The sequence below is a fragment of the Anomalospiza imberbis genome, chromosome 11 (genome assembly GCF_031753505.1).
Source record: "Anomalospiza imberbis isolate Cuckoo-Finch-1a 21T00152 chromosome 11, ASM3175350v1, whole genome shotgun sequence".
NCBI classification, from domain to species: domain Eukaryota; kingdom Metazoa; phylum Chordata; class Aves; order Passeriformes; family Viduidae; genus Anomalospiza; species Anomalospiza imberbis.
In genome coordinates, this window is record NC_089691.1 from 22,227,016 (window position 1) to 22,242,634 (window position 15,619).

The following is a 15,619-nucleotide window of genomic DNA, read 5'->3' on the forward strand; positions in this document are numbered from 1 at the left end:
CAGCTGAGAGCCCTGCACGAGGCTGCCAGGGAAATCCTGGGCACTGGGACAGGCATGGACAAGGAAATCCTGGGCACCAGGGCAGGGAAATCCTGGGCACTGGGACAAGCATGGACAAGGAAATCCTGGGCACTGGGACAGGCACGGACAAGGAAATCCTGGGCACCAGGGCAGGGAAATCCTGGGCACTGGGACAAGCATGGGCAGGGAAATCCTGGGCACTGGGACAAGCATGGGCAGGGAAATCCTGGGCACTGGGACAGGCATGGACAAGGAAATCCTGGGCACCAGGACAGGCAGGGAAATCCTGGGCACTGGGAGCCAGGCATGGGCAGGAAGGGCAGAGAAATCCTGAGCACTCAGTTTTTCCATGCAGAAAAGCCAATTCTTTATTCACATAGTTCATATTTCTAGCAAATATCAGAAGGCTCTGTGTTAAACCTAATTGCTCAGCAATGCAGTGAAACTCAGCTCCTTGCTTGGTGAGGGCTATTCAATGTCTATCAAATTTTCCCTCTCTGGATATGAAATAATGAAAATAGATATGAAAATAGATCTATAGATAGATATGAAAATATATTCATATATTTTCTTCACTGATTCTTATGGAACAGGTTTCTTGTTTTTGCAGGTGTTGACTGTTTTTCTCTACAGGAATAATTTGTGATGTTAGCTGTTTTTCTTTCTACTCATTTTTCCTTATGGGAACTACAAGCCTGTTGATAATTCAGCCGAGCAAGGCCTGACTTGCTAAAGCCTTTCTCTCACAATATCTTTACCCAGATGTAACGGGAGTCATGGGAGGGAAGGGCAGGCCAACCCAGGGCTGCCCATGAGCCCTTCACTTGGATGGCTCAGAGCTTGAAGCCAGTTTGTAGGTGCTGCCTGGGGGCCCATCCAGTGCCACACAGCCCGAATCCTCAGGCTGCTGCAGACAAAGCTGTTCCAAATTTTGGTGGGAGGCTCCTCCAGGTACCATTCACATTTCCAGAGTGCCTGGATTGGTTTTTTTCTGCTGAAGAAATTGTAGGGAGGAACCATCAAGTTTGGTTTGAATGTGTTTTAGAATCGGAGTGCTTGTGGCTTTATTTGCTCTTTATTTTGTACTGGTTTTGTTTCAAGCTATAAATGAGGCCAGCTCTGTGCACCATGGCAGGTATAAGAGGTCAGGTCTTCTCTGACAGTTCTGCTCTCAGGAGAGAAAACCACACCTGCTTTGCTTGAGGTTTGCTCCAGGCCCAGATGGTTTTTTTGATGAACAATTACTTGACTATCCCATTTATTGAACACTGACAGCAATTTACAGGAAATTTGACACGTGGAACTTCCTAAGGACACTCGGTGGAGAATTGGGAACCTTTTTTAATGACTGGAAATGGAGTTAATGATGAAATAACATTGCAAAAATAAGAGCAAGGCAGGTGCAGATGGGAAGGGTTGGTTTGGTCAGTGGAAGTGGCTGTTGATGTGGTTTAGGATCGGTTTTGTTTCTTGGTGGGGTGTAGGATCGGTTTTGTTTGTTGGTGTGGTATAGGATCAGTTTTGTTGGTGTGGTTTAGGATCGGTTTTGTTGGTGTAGTGTAGGATCAGTTTTGTTGGTGTGGTTTAGGATCAGTTTTGTTGGTGTGGTGTAGGATCAGTTTTGTTGGTGTGGTTTAGGATCAGTTTTGTTGGTGTGGTGTAGGATCAGTTTTGTTGGTGTGGTTTAGGATCAGTTTTGTTAGTGTGGTTTAGGATCAGTTTTGTTTGTTGGTGTAGTGTAGGATCGGTTTTGTTTGTTGGTGTGGTATAGGATCAGTTTTGTTGGTGTAGTGTAGGATCAGTTTTGTTGGTGTGGTTTAGGATCAGTTTTGTTGGTGTGGTTTAGGATCAGTTTTGTTGGTGTGGTTTAGGATCAGTTTTGTTGGTGTGGTTTAGGATTGGTTTTGTTGGTGTGGTTTAGGATCGGTTTTGTTGGTGTGGTTTAGGATCAGTTTTGTTGGTGTGGTTTAGGATCAGTTTTGTTGGTGTGGTGTAGGATCAGTTTTGTTGGTGTGGTGTAGGATCAGTTTTGTTGGTGTGGTGTAGGATCAGTTTTGTTGGTGTGGTTTAGGATCGGTTTTGTTGGTGTGGTGTAGGATCGGTTTTGTTGGTGTGGTGTAGGATCAGTTTTGTTGGTGTGGTTTAGGATCAGTTTTGTTGGTGTGGTTTAGGATCAGTTTTGTTGGTGTGGTGTAGGATCGGTTTTGTTTGTTGGTGTAGTGTAGGATCGGTTTTGTTTGTTGGTGTGGTATAGGATCAGTTTTGTTGGTGTAGTGTAGGATCAGTTTTGTTGGTGTAGTGTAGGATCGGTTTTGTTGGTGTGGTTTAGGATCAGTTTTGTTGGTGTGGTTTAGGATCAGTTTTGTTGGTGTGGTTTAGGATCAGTTTTGTTGGTGTGGTGTAGGATCAGTTTTGTTTCTTGGTGTGGTTTAGGATCGGTTTTGTTGGTGTGGTGTAGGATCGGTTTTGTTTCTTGGTGTGGTGTAGGATCGGTTTTGTTTCTTGGTGTGGTGTAGGATCGGTTTTGTTTCTTGGTGGGGTGTAGGATCGGTTTTGTTTGTTGGTGTGGTATAGGATCAGTTTTGTTGGTGTAGTGTAGGATCAGTTTTGTTGGTGTGGTATAGGATCAGTTTTGTTGGTGTGGTATAGGATCAGTTTTGTTGGTGTGGTGTAGGATCGGTTTTGTTTCTTGGTGTGGTGTAGGATCGGTTTTGTTTCTTGGTGTGGTTTAGGATCGGTTTTGTTTCTTGGTGTGGTGTAGGATCGGTTTTGTTTCTTGGTGTGGTGTAGGATCGGTTTTATCATGGACAGAGGTTGTAGGCTGGGGTTGGTGCTGCCGATGAAATTGGCACTGGACACTGATTTTTATTTTTAAGGAAGACTCTGATCAGGCTGGGCAGCTTTTCCTGCAGGTTTCCTGCTCCTCAGGACTCGTGGGGCTCCTCTGCTGGCTCTGGGCTGGCTCCAGGCAGGGGAAGGAGCTGGTCTGCTGTGGTTTCCATCAGGGTGCTGTAAGACTGAGCTGTTAGAGACCTTTAAAAAAAATAAAAATATTTCTATATCTGGCCTTTCCTCCATGAGTCTAATAACATGGCCCTTAGAAAGTAATTTGGATTAATTAGAATGTCCGGGCACTTTTGCGATAAAGACTTGCAGAGTAATTATCCAGTGTCCAGAATAATCTACTGAGCTTGTGAAGTTTAAGTCTGAAAATTATTCTCCCCTTAGTATTCGTCTTTCTGACTGTATTTCTGTTATTAAATTTGTTTTCCCACAAGTTAGATAAGAAGAAATGTAATTATTTAGCTGGCAAGCTCAATGTTGAGGTGAAGAAAACCAGTGAAGGTAGAAGTGTGATTGCCTTGTGGTTTTTCCTGTAATAATGCAGAAATATTTAGATATCTGTAGAATTACATGGTGATGATGCACTTTGTGAAAGGCCAGAGATGAAATATAAGGGAATAAAAGGTATAGATAGTCACTGGAACTTCATTATACCCTATAACTCTTGGATATGTAGTGGGAGAAATGTCAAATGCAGATTTCTCCCATAATTACAATCCATTCTCGCTCACATCTCTCCTCACTGCATTTTCTCACTCTGCTTTATACCCAGTCTGCGTCCTGAAGGACCTTGTTCTGTTTCTGATGCTCAGAGGACAGAACAGGCCTTTTTACTTGTGATCATGTTTATTTTGGATTAAAGAAAATATGAAATCAAAGGCAGGCTAAATATAATCCAGAGTGTCCCTGGTGCAGCCATCGCCACGCCTGGGTCAGCCGTGCCTCCCACACGCTCTGCAGGAGCTGAAATGCCTGGGACTCCAGGGAGGAGGTGTCTGCCCTTGCAGATGATGAACAATTTGTCCTCCCTGAGCCCCTCCCGGCAGCTGCTGCTGCTCCCCTGGTGCAGGGGAGCCCTAGAGGAGTCCAGGGCAGGGAACGGGGCTGGAGAACTCCTGAGGGAGCTGGGAAGGGGCTCAGCCTGGAGAAAAGGAGCTCAGGGGGACCTTGTGGTTCTGCACAGCTCCTGACAGGAGGGGACAGCCGGGGGGGTCGGGCTGTGCTCCAGGGAACAGGGACAGGAGGAGAGGGAACGGCCCCAGGCTGGGCTGGGGAGGTTTAAGTTGAATATCAGGAGCAATTTCTCCATGGAAAGCGCTGCTCAGCCCTGGCACAGGTGCCCAGGGGTGTGGTGGGGTTCCCATCCCGGGGGATTTCAAAGCTGTGTGCATGTGGCATTTGGGGACACGGGGCAGTGGCAGTGCTGGGGAAGGGTTGCACTTGATCTTGGAGTGCTCTTCCAGCCTAGTGATTTATCTCTGGTGGAGTGCTCCTTGCTGAGCAGGTGGTAACTTTGGCTGGAAGGGCAGACAGCGTTCCAGGGGTGAACTCCAGTGTCCTGGAGCGGGCTGCAGCAGCAAGGAGCACCTGAACTAAAGGCTGTTCTTACCTGGAGCAAATCATGGTTTCTCTGAGACCACGTTTGTGCTGAGCGTATGCTGAAGTTGCAGGAGCTTGCAGTTCTGCACACTGGTTGTGAGGGTTGTGAGGTGAGAACCCAGCTGGACCTTGCTCTTACACAGGTTTTTTCCCTTCCTGGCTGCCCTTGCCACTTGGTACATCTTAGATGCTCTAAAATGCTGTTCTGGGTTTCATGATGCAGAAGGAGATGATTTGTGTTGGTAGAGAAGGGAAAATAAAGAATGGATGGCTGAGATTTCATCATTTAGGCCATGAAGTTCCAGCTTACAGCAGGAGCTCAAGCCAGCCTGTCCAGGCAGACCCAGGACAATCCGACTGTGCACGGTCCCCTCCTGCCCGAGGACAGCAGCACAAGCTGTGCCGTGTCCAGGCTGTGGCTCAGCACCTGGGACAGGTGTGCCCTCCTTGTGCCCTCCCTGGCAGCCCGTGGGGCCCTCAGGAGCCCTTGGGCTCAGGGAATTTCTCTCCCTGACCCACTGGGACGCTGGCAGCAGCGAGGCTGTTCCCACCAGGGCAGGCTGAGCAGGTCTGTGGCTCTGCTCACAAATTTGGGTTAATTTTCTAGCTCTGGGTTGGTCAGCTCCAGCTGGAGCTCTGTGAGCAGGTCTCACCCTGAGCTTTGGCTGCGGGTGAGGGGACACCTCGGGGGGAGGAGGAGGAGGAGGAACCTGTTGAGGCTCGAGGTGTGGGTGCCCAGGGCTGCAGGGAGCTCAGGCAGCAGCTTACACATATTCTTCATAATTCACAGCTCTCCTCTTGCCTCGGGCTTTTCATAAAGTGCCAATCCAAACCAGACAGTTTAAACTCAAGCAGAACCCTTCAGTCAGCCACCGTGTGTGAGCACATTAAAAACCCGGGGGTTTTTATTATTTGACACATTTTTAAATTCTAAAATACTTCCAATATTGCACAGGGGGAAATGAGCTCCAGAAACCCTGTTTAAAACATCATTTACCTCTTGAAATGCAGCTGGTTCCCTTGGGGTGTCAGAGGATCCGAGGGGAGCTGGAGGAGATCGCATTATCTGAGCCTCTCCCTTAATGTGAGGCCACTCAGACATTTTAATGAGAGCAGGCTCCTACTTTGGCAATATCTGTTCAGTGGAAGTTGTTCACAGGAACTTGGGCTTGCTCATTGTGGTATCGAGCTGCCTGCCCAAAGTTTAACTGTACACTGAAATTAGAAATTACCACTTAATGCAGCTAAATCTGTATTGCCAGATTTTGGATGTGTTACTGTGTCAGGGCACCAAGGCCAGAGGCTTCGTTCTCCTTGGCTGTCAGACCCTTGGCTATAGTGAAGACTCAGGAATAAATATTCAAATCACAGCCTTACTTCCCACGACACAAGCGTGGATGCTCTCCCAGAAGTGCAGTTCTGAGCCATGCTCACAGCCGAGCCGGACAGCTCTCACTGAGCCCAAGACCTCAGCTCACAGGACAGTTGTTTCCCCTTGTACCACACTGCAGTTTGTTTCCACTGGGCTGGGTTTGTGTCTGTGCTTGTGGATTACTTTCACAGAACCGTGTTCTGCCACCAAGAACATTTTCTCTCTCAGCCTGGCTGCTGAATGAGTCGTTACTGGTGTTGTCTTTATCGGGCTACTTTCAAAATCAATGAGATTTATACTTGCAGATTAAAAACCTTTAAAATATGCATAGACAATATAAGGTTCAAGTATCTGTTTGGGATGAATGGAGCAGTGTGTACACATAAATAAAACATAAAAGCTGCTCCACTCTGTTTATATTCTGCTTCTGATTTATTTTCAAAGAGTTAGAATTGGTGAGTCCCTATTTGGATGTGGGAGCTCCAATCACTGCCAGAAGGTGTGTGCTTGGTGTCCATCCATGGCCTCTGCTCACAGAGACACTGCTCAGCTTTTGGGAATGCAGGCAGGGATGTGGAATGGTGCACGTGGAAGGAGATGAGAACAAATCACCCAGTGCTACCAGTCCCAGCACTGAGGGTAGGGACCCCGAGTCTCTGCTCAGCTCTTTGGATGGTGACAGGAGCCCTTCTGAGAATGCCCTGGTTGGTGTCAGGCTGAACACCAGAGGAATGGGAATAAAATTTTCTATCTAGAAGACCTTGCAGGGTGTGTTCAGGGCATGGCAGAGGCAGACAAGCCCTTCCTCTCCCTCCATTGTGCATAAAACAGACACAGAGCCCCAGAATGGTTTGGGTTGGGAGGAACCCTAAATCCCACCCAGTGCCACCCCTGCCATGGCAGGGACACCTCCCACTGTCCCAGGTGCTCCCAGCCCAGTGTCCAGCCTGGCCTTGGGCACTGCCAGGGATCCAGGGGCAGCCACAGCTGCTCTGGGCACCTGTGCCAGGGCTGCCTTCCCTCCCAGGGAAGGATTCCTTCCCAATAGCCCATCTAAATTTGCCATCTCTCAGCTTAAAGCCATTCCCCTTGTCCTGTCAAGGACATGGGGAGGGAGGGAGCAGCACAAGGACAAGACTTTCCATGTGTGACACAGAAAATCCTGATAGCAGCCTTTCCAAAATGGGAGCTCAGCATCCTTTCCGTTCCCAGGCCCCTGAGGGTGTTGGACAAGCATTAATCCTGCTCTTAGCCGTGGGCTGCAAGTGCAGCTGCAGGTTTTTTTTGGCACAAGTTCTTTTGTTTTCTGCAGCGTTTGGTGGCCATACCTTGGTTTGTTGCCTTCCAAATGCCATTGTCTGCTGGAGGTGGTGCTTGTTCTTCCTCAGGCTGGGGTAGGGGTCAACAGCCCCTGAGGCAGACCCAGCCCAGCCTCAGAGCACACAGAACTCTGTCTTTTGAACTTCTTCATTCCCTCCTTCACACAGCATCGGGGCAGTTCTGGCAGAGCCTGTGGTGTGGCTGGGATCAGAGTGACAGAATATCCCTGGGTGTCATCTGTAGGCTGGATTTGAGTCCCAGGAGGAGGCTGAGCAGAGCCTGGCCGCATAAACAGCCTGGGTGCAGCATCTGGCCCCAAAACTGTCCCCACGAAAGGGCTGCAGGGTCCCCTCTCCCAGAAGGTGCTCTCATCACCTTCCATGGGTTCAGCTCCAAATTGGCTTGAAGAATTGGCTCCCAACCGCCAGGATCCTCTGAAGCTTTGTTAAGATGTCAAATTGCCTCCAGCAAAGTGCCATCTATCAGCTCAATATCGCTGTGCAGCCCTCAGCCACCAGGGCTGCAGCTAAAAGATGAAGAGCTGTGCGTTCTTGCGCTGCCCTGGATGGGCCAGCAGCACGGATGTTCAAACTGATGGATCCTAGGAGGAACGTTCCCCTTAGTGCTGTGCCATCCAGTGTGCTGTGCTGCTCATAGCTCATCTCCAGCATCTGCAGCCCAGGAAGGCTTTATTGCCAGGCTGCTTTATGGGCAGGCCAGCCAAAATTCTCAACAAGCTGAATATTTCACTTGAAAATATTCAATGGGGAAGTGTCATACTTGTGCCTGTGCCTTCAGCATCAATAATCCCTGTGGTGCAGGAGATAAATATCCCTCTTTGGGGATGGGGTTCTCTGTTCCTGGAGGTGTCTCTTGTGGCCCCCAGGGGGAAATGGTGGCTCCTGTGAGTCAGGGAGGGTGGCCCCAGTGTTTGTGCCTTGTCCTGCCTGCCCAGGGCTGAGCCAGGGCCCCTCTGCCACGCCAAGGGCTGGGAGGGTTGGTGCCCTCCAGGAGCTCCCCTCCAAGAAGGGTGGCTGTAGCTCAAGGGCCTAGAAATGGCAATTAACAATTATAAATTAGGTTTTTGCCCAGTATTATTGAATCACAGTGCAGATAAACCAAAAGAAATTAAAATGGGAGTAATATAAATACCAGTTAATTTTACTTCTGGGAAGTGCTCACTCAGGATCTTCATGATTACATAAACACAGCTTTATTCACAAAGAGGAATTTGCACACACACAAATTAGGCAAGTGTGTATCTAAAACTCTTTTTCCATGTCAGTAGGAATTCAAATACTGCTTTCTGGATGTGTTTTTCAAGGCGTGTTTGTAAGCAGAGTGAGTCCCAAGGCATGGCAGGTTACTGGAGCAGTCGGTATGAAAAACGCCAATCACTTGGTTTTTAAAATTTTAAAAGTTTAATAATAATAAAATGGTTATAAAAATAGTAATACAATTAGAGTAATAAAAATTTAGAGTTAGGACGATTACAAGGCAATAAAAAGCAAAGAATTACGGACATCCAGATGTTTTGGGCACTAAGCTGCCAAAACCATGCCTTGTGAACAAAGGAATGACCCTTAAAAGCAACAGCCTGTTGCATATTCATGTATCTCATACATGGTGCAGAAATTCCTTGCAAATTAAGAATTTGTCAGTTTTTTGTCATCTTCTTAATCCTGGTGGTTCCATAAAGACAGAGAGGAGGTGGAAGGATGTTTGTCTTTTCTGATAAGGAGGCTGTAACTCTTTATGTGCCCTGTTGCTGTTATCTCTGTGCTAAGAGTTTCTTGATTATCTTACCCCTTTCTTGAGCTAGTAAAAAAGTATCTTGCATAGCATAGTTTCTATTTTAACATTGTGTTATAACCTAAAACTATATTTAACACACCACTCAAGAGAATTAACACAGCGTAACTTTCTAACGTTACACACCTAATATTCATTGTAAGGTTTGCCAAAAGCATTTTTCACAGCTGGCAATTCAGCTGGTGAGGGCTGGGCTGGCTGGACGGACACACCTGCACGCAGGGGAGCCTACTTTTGCAGTGCTGTGGTGTGCTGGAGCGCGGCAGGGAGGGAGTGCTGAGCAGCACGCTGCCTTTGGTGCCCAGGGAAGGGCCTTTCCTCTCCCCCAGCAGCGCTCAGTGCGGGGCAGTTTGGCTCAGCCATTCCCCGGGGCAGGGAGAGAGGGAGCAGCTCAATTCCCGCCGGGCCTCGCCTATTTCTGAGCCCACCTGAGATGGACAGAGGGCTTGGAGCCTGCTCTGCCCCCTCCAGCTGCTCTAGTTCTGTCCCAGCCGTGCCCTGGGGGCTCTGCTGCCTGGCACAGCCTGCTCCACAGCTTTCACAGAGTTATTTTGAGTACCAGGAACTCTTAAATTGATTCACAAGCCCAGCTCAAAGGAGCTGAACTCTAAAGGATGCTTTTTGCCAGTGGCAAAGAATCACAGAATCCCAGGATGGGTTGGGTTGGAAGGGACCCTAAAGCCCCCCCAGTGCCACCCCTACCATGGCAGGGACACCTTCCACTGTCCCAGGCTGCTCCAAGCCCCATCCAAGCTGGCCTTGGGATGGAAAGTAAAGCATTTTAGTAAATAATTCATCCCTAGGAAAGTATAAATGGCTCAGTCCTAATCCCCAGTATGTGAACACGTTGAGACAGGGATGATGTCCTTGTTTATTCAAGGACAGCTTTATCTACAGCTTTAGAAGGGGGTAAGATGTTTATTTTTGTGCTGTGACTCATTTTCATTACAATTTTGGGTCTCCTGGTTTCAAGTCAGGTTCTTCAAGTCCAAGGTTCTTTTAGCATTTAAAAGCTAAGAAACCACCCCTGTTTTTCTATAAAAAACCAATCTGTGCCATAAGCTCATCACTGTCACAAGCAGACCTTGGTCCAGGCACAGGCCATCACGATGAAATACAGGATATCTCATATTTATGGGCACATCTCACTTTACTGGGTGTTTATGATCTTTTCTCCTGCTTTCTGAGCTGATGAAGTGCTCCCATGAGCCATGTGGACAGTACTAATTGCTGTAATTATTGTCCCTTAATTGCTACAATTATTTTGTTCAGGAGTACTTTCTCACTCTAGGAGAGGGAGCAGGAAAGACCCTGTAGACACGGAGAAGGCTCCCAGCTTGCCAGTATCACTCAGGATGTCTTTTCATGACTTTTCATGACAGTTGTGGTGGGGATGAGGATTGATCTGTGTGCCTGGAAATGGGCTCTTGTCAGGATTGAAATGAATTAAACAGAAACGTGCTCAATTAGAAAGGCAGTTGTTTGAGAAACCCAAAGCAGCTTTGGAAGTGTTTGTTTCGGTAATGGGCTCCATCCATAACAATAATGGGAATGAGGAGTTGGGAATTTTTAAAGGTGTTGCTGAGCAGCACCATGGCTGCTTAATCCTTACACTGGCAGGGAGTGGGAGATGGAGCTCCCCGGTGGGGAGAGCCACTGTAGATAGAACCAAAATTCAGGTACGTTAATCATTTCTGGGTTTCTTCTCTTGGTGCTCCTTCCCTTGCTCAGAAATATTTGCTGTTGCTCCTGAAAGGGATTTACATCAAAACAAAACTTTCTTAATTGTTCTTCCTCGCTTTCTCACTGGCAACATTTGATTCTTGGCTGTAGAAACCAGCTGGGAGTGCACGGTGAGGATGAGTGATAAGGAGGGATCACCATCCAGGTGCTTTGGCAGGGATTGTTCTCATCCTGGCCCGAGGCTACTGGGAATGCAATTCCCAGCCCCTTACAGAGCCCTGCAGAAAAACCTGCAGGAGTGTTTGTTTTCCTGTGCCAGGGCAGAGAGAGGGCAGGTGCTGCTGCAGGGCACCTCGGGAGGGTCCTGCCAGCGCTGGCAGGGGTTGGTGGCTGGCAGGGCTGGGCAGGAGGGGAGCAGGAGGCAGAGATGTTCTCTGTGCTGTGCCCCGGGGCTGGGGGCGCCTCTCAGGGGTGGCAGCTCCTGAGGAACTGCTGAGCTCCAGTTCCAGCCACTGGAGAACAGCAGGAGCTTCTGTTCCCGCTGTCTTCACAAGCTCTGACCTTATTTCGGGTACTGGGTGAAATTTCCACAGAATCACAGCAGGGTTTGTGTTCCAGGGAGCTTAAAGGTGTGTTCAGCCCCCTGCCAAGGGCAGGGACAGCTTCCCGTGGGCACCTGGATTTCTAGAACTGCCTACCAGAAATGCTTCCTGTTCAGAAGGCGAGGTGAGAATGAGAAGAGTCTAGAGGGATTTTGCCCAGAGAAAATAGCCAGTGGGAAACTTCAGTAACTTGAGCTCCAGACAGGGGAAGCAGTTCTCTGCAGCTCAGGATGCTGGAGCTGTTTGTTCTGCAGTTTGAGATGGGGAATGGGGCACACAGAGGAGCTGTGCTGAGGATGGAATCCTGAGCTGATAGGTTTCTACACGAATAAAACCCGAGCCCTGAACAGATCCCAGGCTGCTGCTCGTCCGTCAGCTCACACCAGAGTTTTGCAGCTGGGTGCAGGCTCCAGGCAGCTCATTTTGGTGAAGCTGGGAGGATTTGCAGTGTTTGAGCCTGACACTGCCCTGCCAGACCTGGGTTCCAGGGCTCTGCCAGAGCAGGGTGAGGTTTCCCTACTGCCAGGAAACCACATCAGTAAACCGTCATAGGAAATTGAAAGCAACAATGCAGCAAACTGTGAACTTCATATTGCCCTGGCAGGAGCTCATTAATGTCCCAGGAGGTGCACTCCTGCATTACCTGAACTGCTGAAGGCCCTCAGGGAAATTGCCTTTTCTGGAGTGTCCTGGCTGCTGTCACTGGCTCGGGTGGGCTCAGGTGCACCATCCTCATCACCTCTGACTAGTGCCTGAGGAGGGGCTGAGCTCAGTCCCTGCAGGCAGCACAGCAGCAAGAACTGTTTGTGTTCCGGGTGTTTGCAGGTGCTTGGCTGGGGGTGACTCTGGGGCAGGGGTCAGGCTGGGCTGGCAGGCCAGGCTTTGGCAGGCCAGGCTTTGGCAGGCCAGGCTTTGGCAGTCCTGCAGCCCCAGGGAGGGCTGGTGTGTGCTCTGGCACTGGGGTTTGTCTGTTCCAGGACCAGACACGTGCCTTTGGTGAGCGACTCAAACGTTCTGTCGCTTTTCTTGGAAAAAGGTTCTGTTGAGCAGGGAGAGAAGGAAGATTTGGGATTGAGTCTGCAATGGAAACCTGGAACAGTGAACAGTTTCAGTGGGGCTTTGCTCTGAAGTGAGCTGCTCCCAGCCGGCTGTTGGGGGATGCCTGGTGCTGGAGGGAGAGGCTGGGGACGCTCGTGTCTCCGGGTGTGTTTGTGCTGCTGCTCCTGCTGCAGCTGCTCCCCAGCACGAGCTGCTTTTGAGCGAGACAACAAGTGTGACCCAGAGACAGCTCTCCATTAGCAGCAGAAAATGAAATAAATGAAGAATAATGGTCAGTGTTAGAAATGAATTAACATTAATTAATCACTGACTAAGACAATGTTCCCAGCATTAATCATTCCCCCTTGCTGTAATCAGAACATCAGCCAGGCACACCATGGAAATGGAGTTCCAGGCAAATGTGGAACTCCAAAGTGTGGTGTGTGCCACGGTCCTGCAAGCACAGGGCTTGAGGAGAATCTGCTTCCCAGGCAGGTGAAATGCTCCCTCACCTGCCAGCTCCTCAGTGTCCTTCAGAAAGCTCCAGCTCAGCTCTTGCTGTGCTGCTGGAGGCAAGGGCCAGGAGATCAGGGTCCCTTGGGCTGTGTGGATCACAGCCCTTCTGCCAAGGTGCTGGAGCCTTTTGGAAAGCACACCGTGGTTCTCTGGGGCTTTTTAATGTGCCAGAACAGAAAATGGGCAAAATCTGATGGAAGAGAAATCTTCCTTCTTTCAACTCCAGTTTTGAATTGATGATAAAGAACAGACTTTACCAAAATAAGAGAAAAGTAGAACGGTGAAGAGGCAGAAAATATTTATCACCTCTCTGGGTGTCCCTTGGCCCTGCACAGTGGCACCATGGGCAGCATCACTGGAGCAGAGAACAGGGACCCTGCCCAGCCTGCCCTTGGGTCTCCATGAGCTGGGACAATCCATTTTTATTTTCAAGTGCACTTCAGTGCTGGCAGGAGCTGGGGGTGCCTGTGTGGAGCTCCCTGGCGGGCAGCAGTTAGATTTGAGCTGATTTTTAGCAGTGGGTGCCCAGTTTGGCCACTGGGATGCTGCTGGTGTGCACGGGCAGCTGGGCAGGAGCAGAAGGTGCCTTTAGCAGGTGTCTGCAATGAGCTCTGACACACTGGGCAGGGAATTCTGGTGGCTGCAGTCCCTGTCACACCCACTGAAGGACTGTCCTCCCTGAATTTAAACAAAACGGGAGGAAAATTCTACTTGGCACATATATAACTTTATGTTGCTTTTAGATATCCTGCTAGAAACACTGGTAAAACACCTAATACCTGCTTTTTATACTCCAAGTGATTGAAGCTGCCAGCAGTAGTTAATATTTTATGAACAGTGGAAAAAGATTTAAAATCCAAAAGGTCTCCTTAGGAATATAAGCAATGCAGCAAATTCTGTAGAAGCTTTGGTTGCTGTAAAAGTGCAGAATGTGCTCCTTTTGATTTTTAGTTGAAAAAGCAGTTGTTGGCAAGTTGGAGTACAAAGAGTTGCCACAGATAAAAACTGGTATTTCAGCCTCACTTTTATGCTAATTGCAGAAAGCAGCCCTGGGCTGTGCCAGCACTGCTCTGGGTGGGGCTGGGTGCTGTCTGTGTCACAGTGGGTGACCAGCCCATGTCCCCCCAGAGGTCACCAGGCCCTGCTGACAGCAGCTGGGGCAGGGACAAACTCGAATTTCCCTGGTTTTGCTGGCCAGGGTGCCCAGCAGGTTCTGTGCCCTGCAGCTGTTGGGGTGATGATTTGTGCAGGCTGCCCTAGAGCAGAGGCTGGGCAGAGTTACAGAACAAAGCAGGGATTTATTCAAAGGATCTCCTCCATGGATCCACCTTGAGCAGCACCAGAGCCCAGCCAGGGCTGCACCCAAGATGAACCCAAATGGTCCCAAAATGCACGAGCGCTCCCGGGGGCTCTCACTGTGATCAGCTCTGCTCCATTGGCACACTGGAGTTCATTGTCCCATTCCAGCTTTAGCCCATGCACTCCCATCCTGCTTGTTTTTCTCTCTCCAGCCCACGTTGTTTGTGCTCTTGGGCTGAGGTTTGGATCATTTGTCCTTGGTCCCCAGCTGGAGCAGGAATTGTTTTGTCTCCCTGCTCTGTGCAGAGAGCTCACCATCCCCTGATGTGCAGCCCAGACCCACACACTAAAGCAGCACAGAATGTGAAAAATAGAAAAGCCAAACCTGAGGCATCAGGGGTGAGGGGGCAGCACCCTGGGAGGAAGCTGCAGGCCAGGCCCAGGGTGGCATTGCTGGGCTGCCTGCACCGATGGTCCTTGGGGGGTCCCTTCCAGCTCTGGAGATGGATGATTCTGTGACAGTTTGGCTTTGTTTAGGTTGAATAGCAGCTCTTGGGGAGGTTAATAATTTTTCCATGCAAAGTTCATTTCTCTGTTCCCTCTTCTGTCTCTCCAAGAGTGATTTTGCTTCTGGTATCTGCTTGTCCTGTGCTGTGGGGGCTGCAAATGCCTGTGTAGATATAATGTGAATTCTGGGGAAATCTGCTCTCCTCTTCCCCTGCTCTCTGTGGAGCCAAAGGTGCTGAGCCCTTTGCAGTGCTGATCCTGGGGCAATACAATGTCTGTTTTTCTGAGGAGGCAGGAGAGCTGATAAAGACTTGCAGGATGATAAATACTTGTGGAGTGCTATGCAGAGACCAAACCTGAGAGTGCAGGAGGTGCCTGTGCTCAGGCTGCAGGGCTCAGGTGTTAAATAGATGGTGCTTGTGTGCATTGCAAATCTCTTCTCTCCCCTCTGTGGTGTCTCTAGTGAGAGTTAGGGCAGGTTCCTTTACTTCAGGAGCAGTCCCAGGCTTATTACTCAAACGACTGCATAATGGGCTTGGGGAATAATGTCCTGTCAGCTCAGGAACTGCTCAGGGGCCTTTGTTAACCCAGGGGAAAGCAGCCCCAGCACTGCTCTGGGCTCTGTGTTGCAAAAGTCACTGTCAGGCTCCTCCACACTCTGCTGAGAGAAGGGGAAGCAGTGGCTGCTTTGCTGGGACAGAGCTGAGTGGTGCCCAGGCTCTGTCTGTGACACAACGTCTCTGCTCAGCAACCTTCACACTGTTCTTCATCAGAAGGAATAAAAACTAAACCTCCTTCTCCTTAAGCCTGGAGCCTTCATCCTCCCCAGGCTGAGGAAGGGTGTCCCAGGCTTTCAGCCAGGACTGGCAGGTGCAGAGTTAACCTCCCTTTGCCAGGATCCCAAAGCCTGGTAGAGCCAGCACACAGACAAGGGCAGAGAGTGGTTAAAGAGGTTTGTGTGCTGTGTTTGATGGCCTCACAGGAAGGAGTGATGGCTGTGCCCGTA

At 49.4% G+C, this 15,619-nt stretch overlaps 1 protein-coding gene across 3 annotated transcripts in view; it reads left to right on the plus strand.

Annotated features, from left to right (window-relative positions):
- Positions 1-15,619, plus strand: part of GRM7 (glutamate metabotropic receptor 7) — a 217,072-nt gene that overhangs the window by 66,229 nt on the left and 135,224 nt on the right. The gene's annotated exons all lie outside the window — the stretch shown is intronic.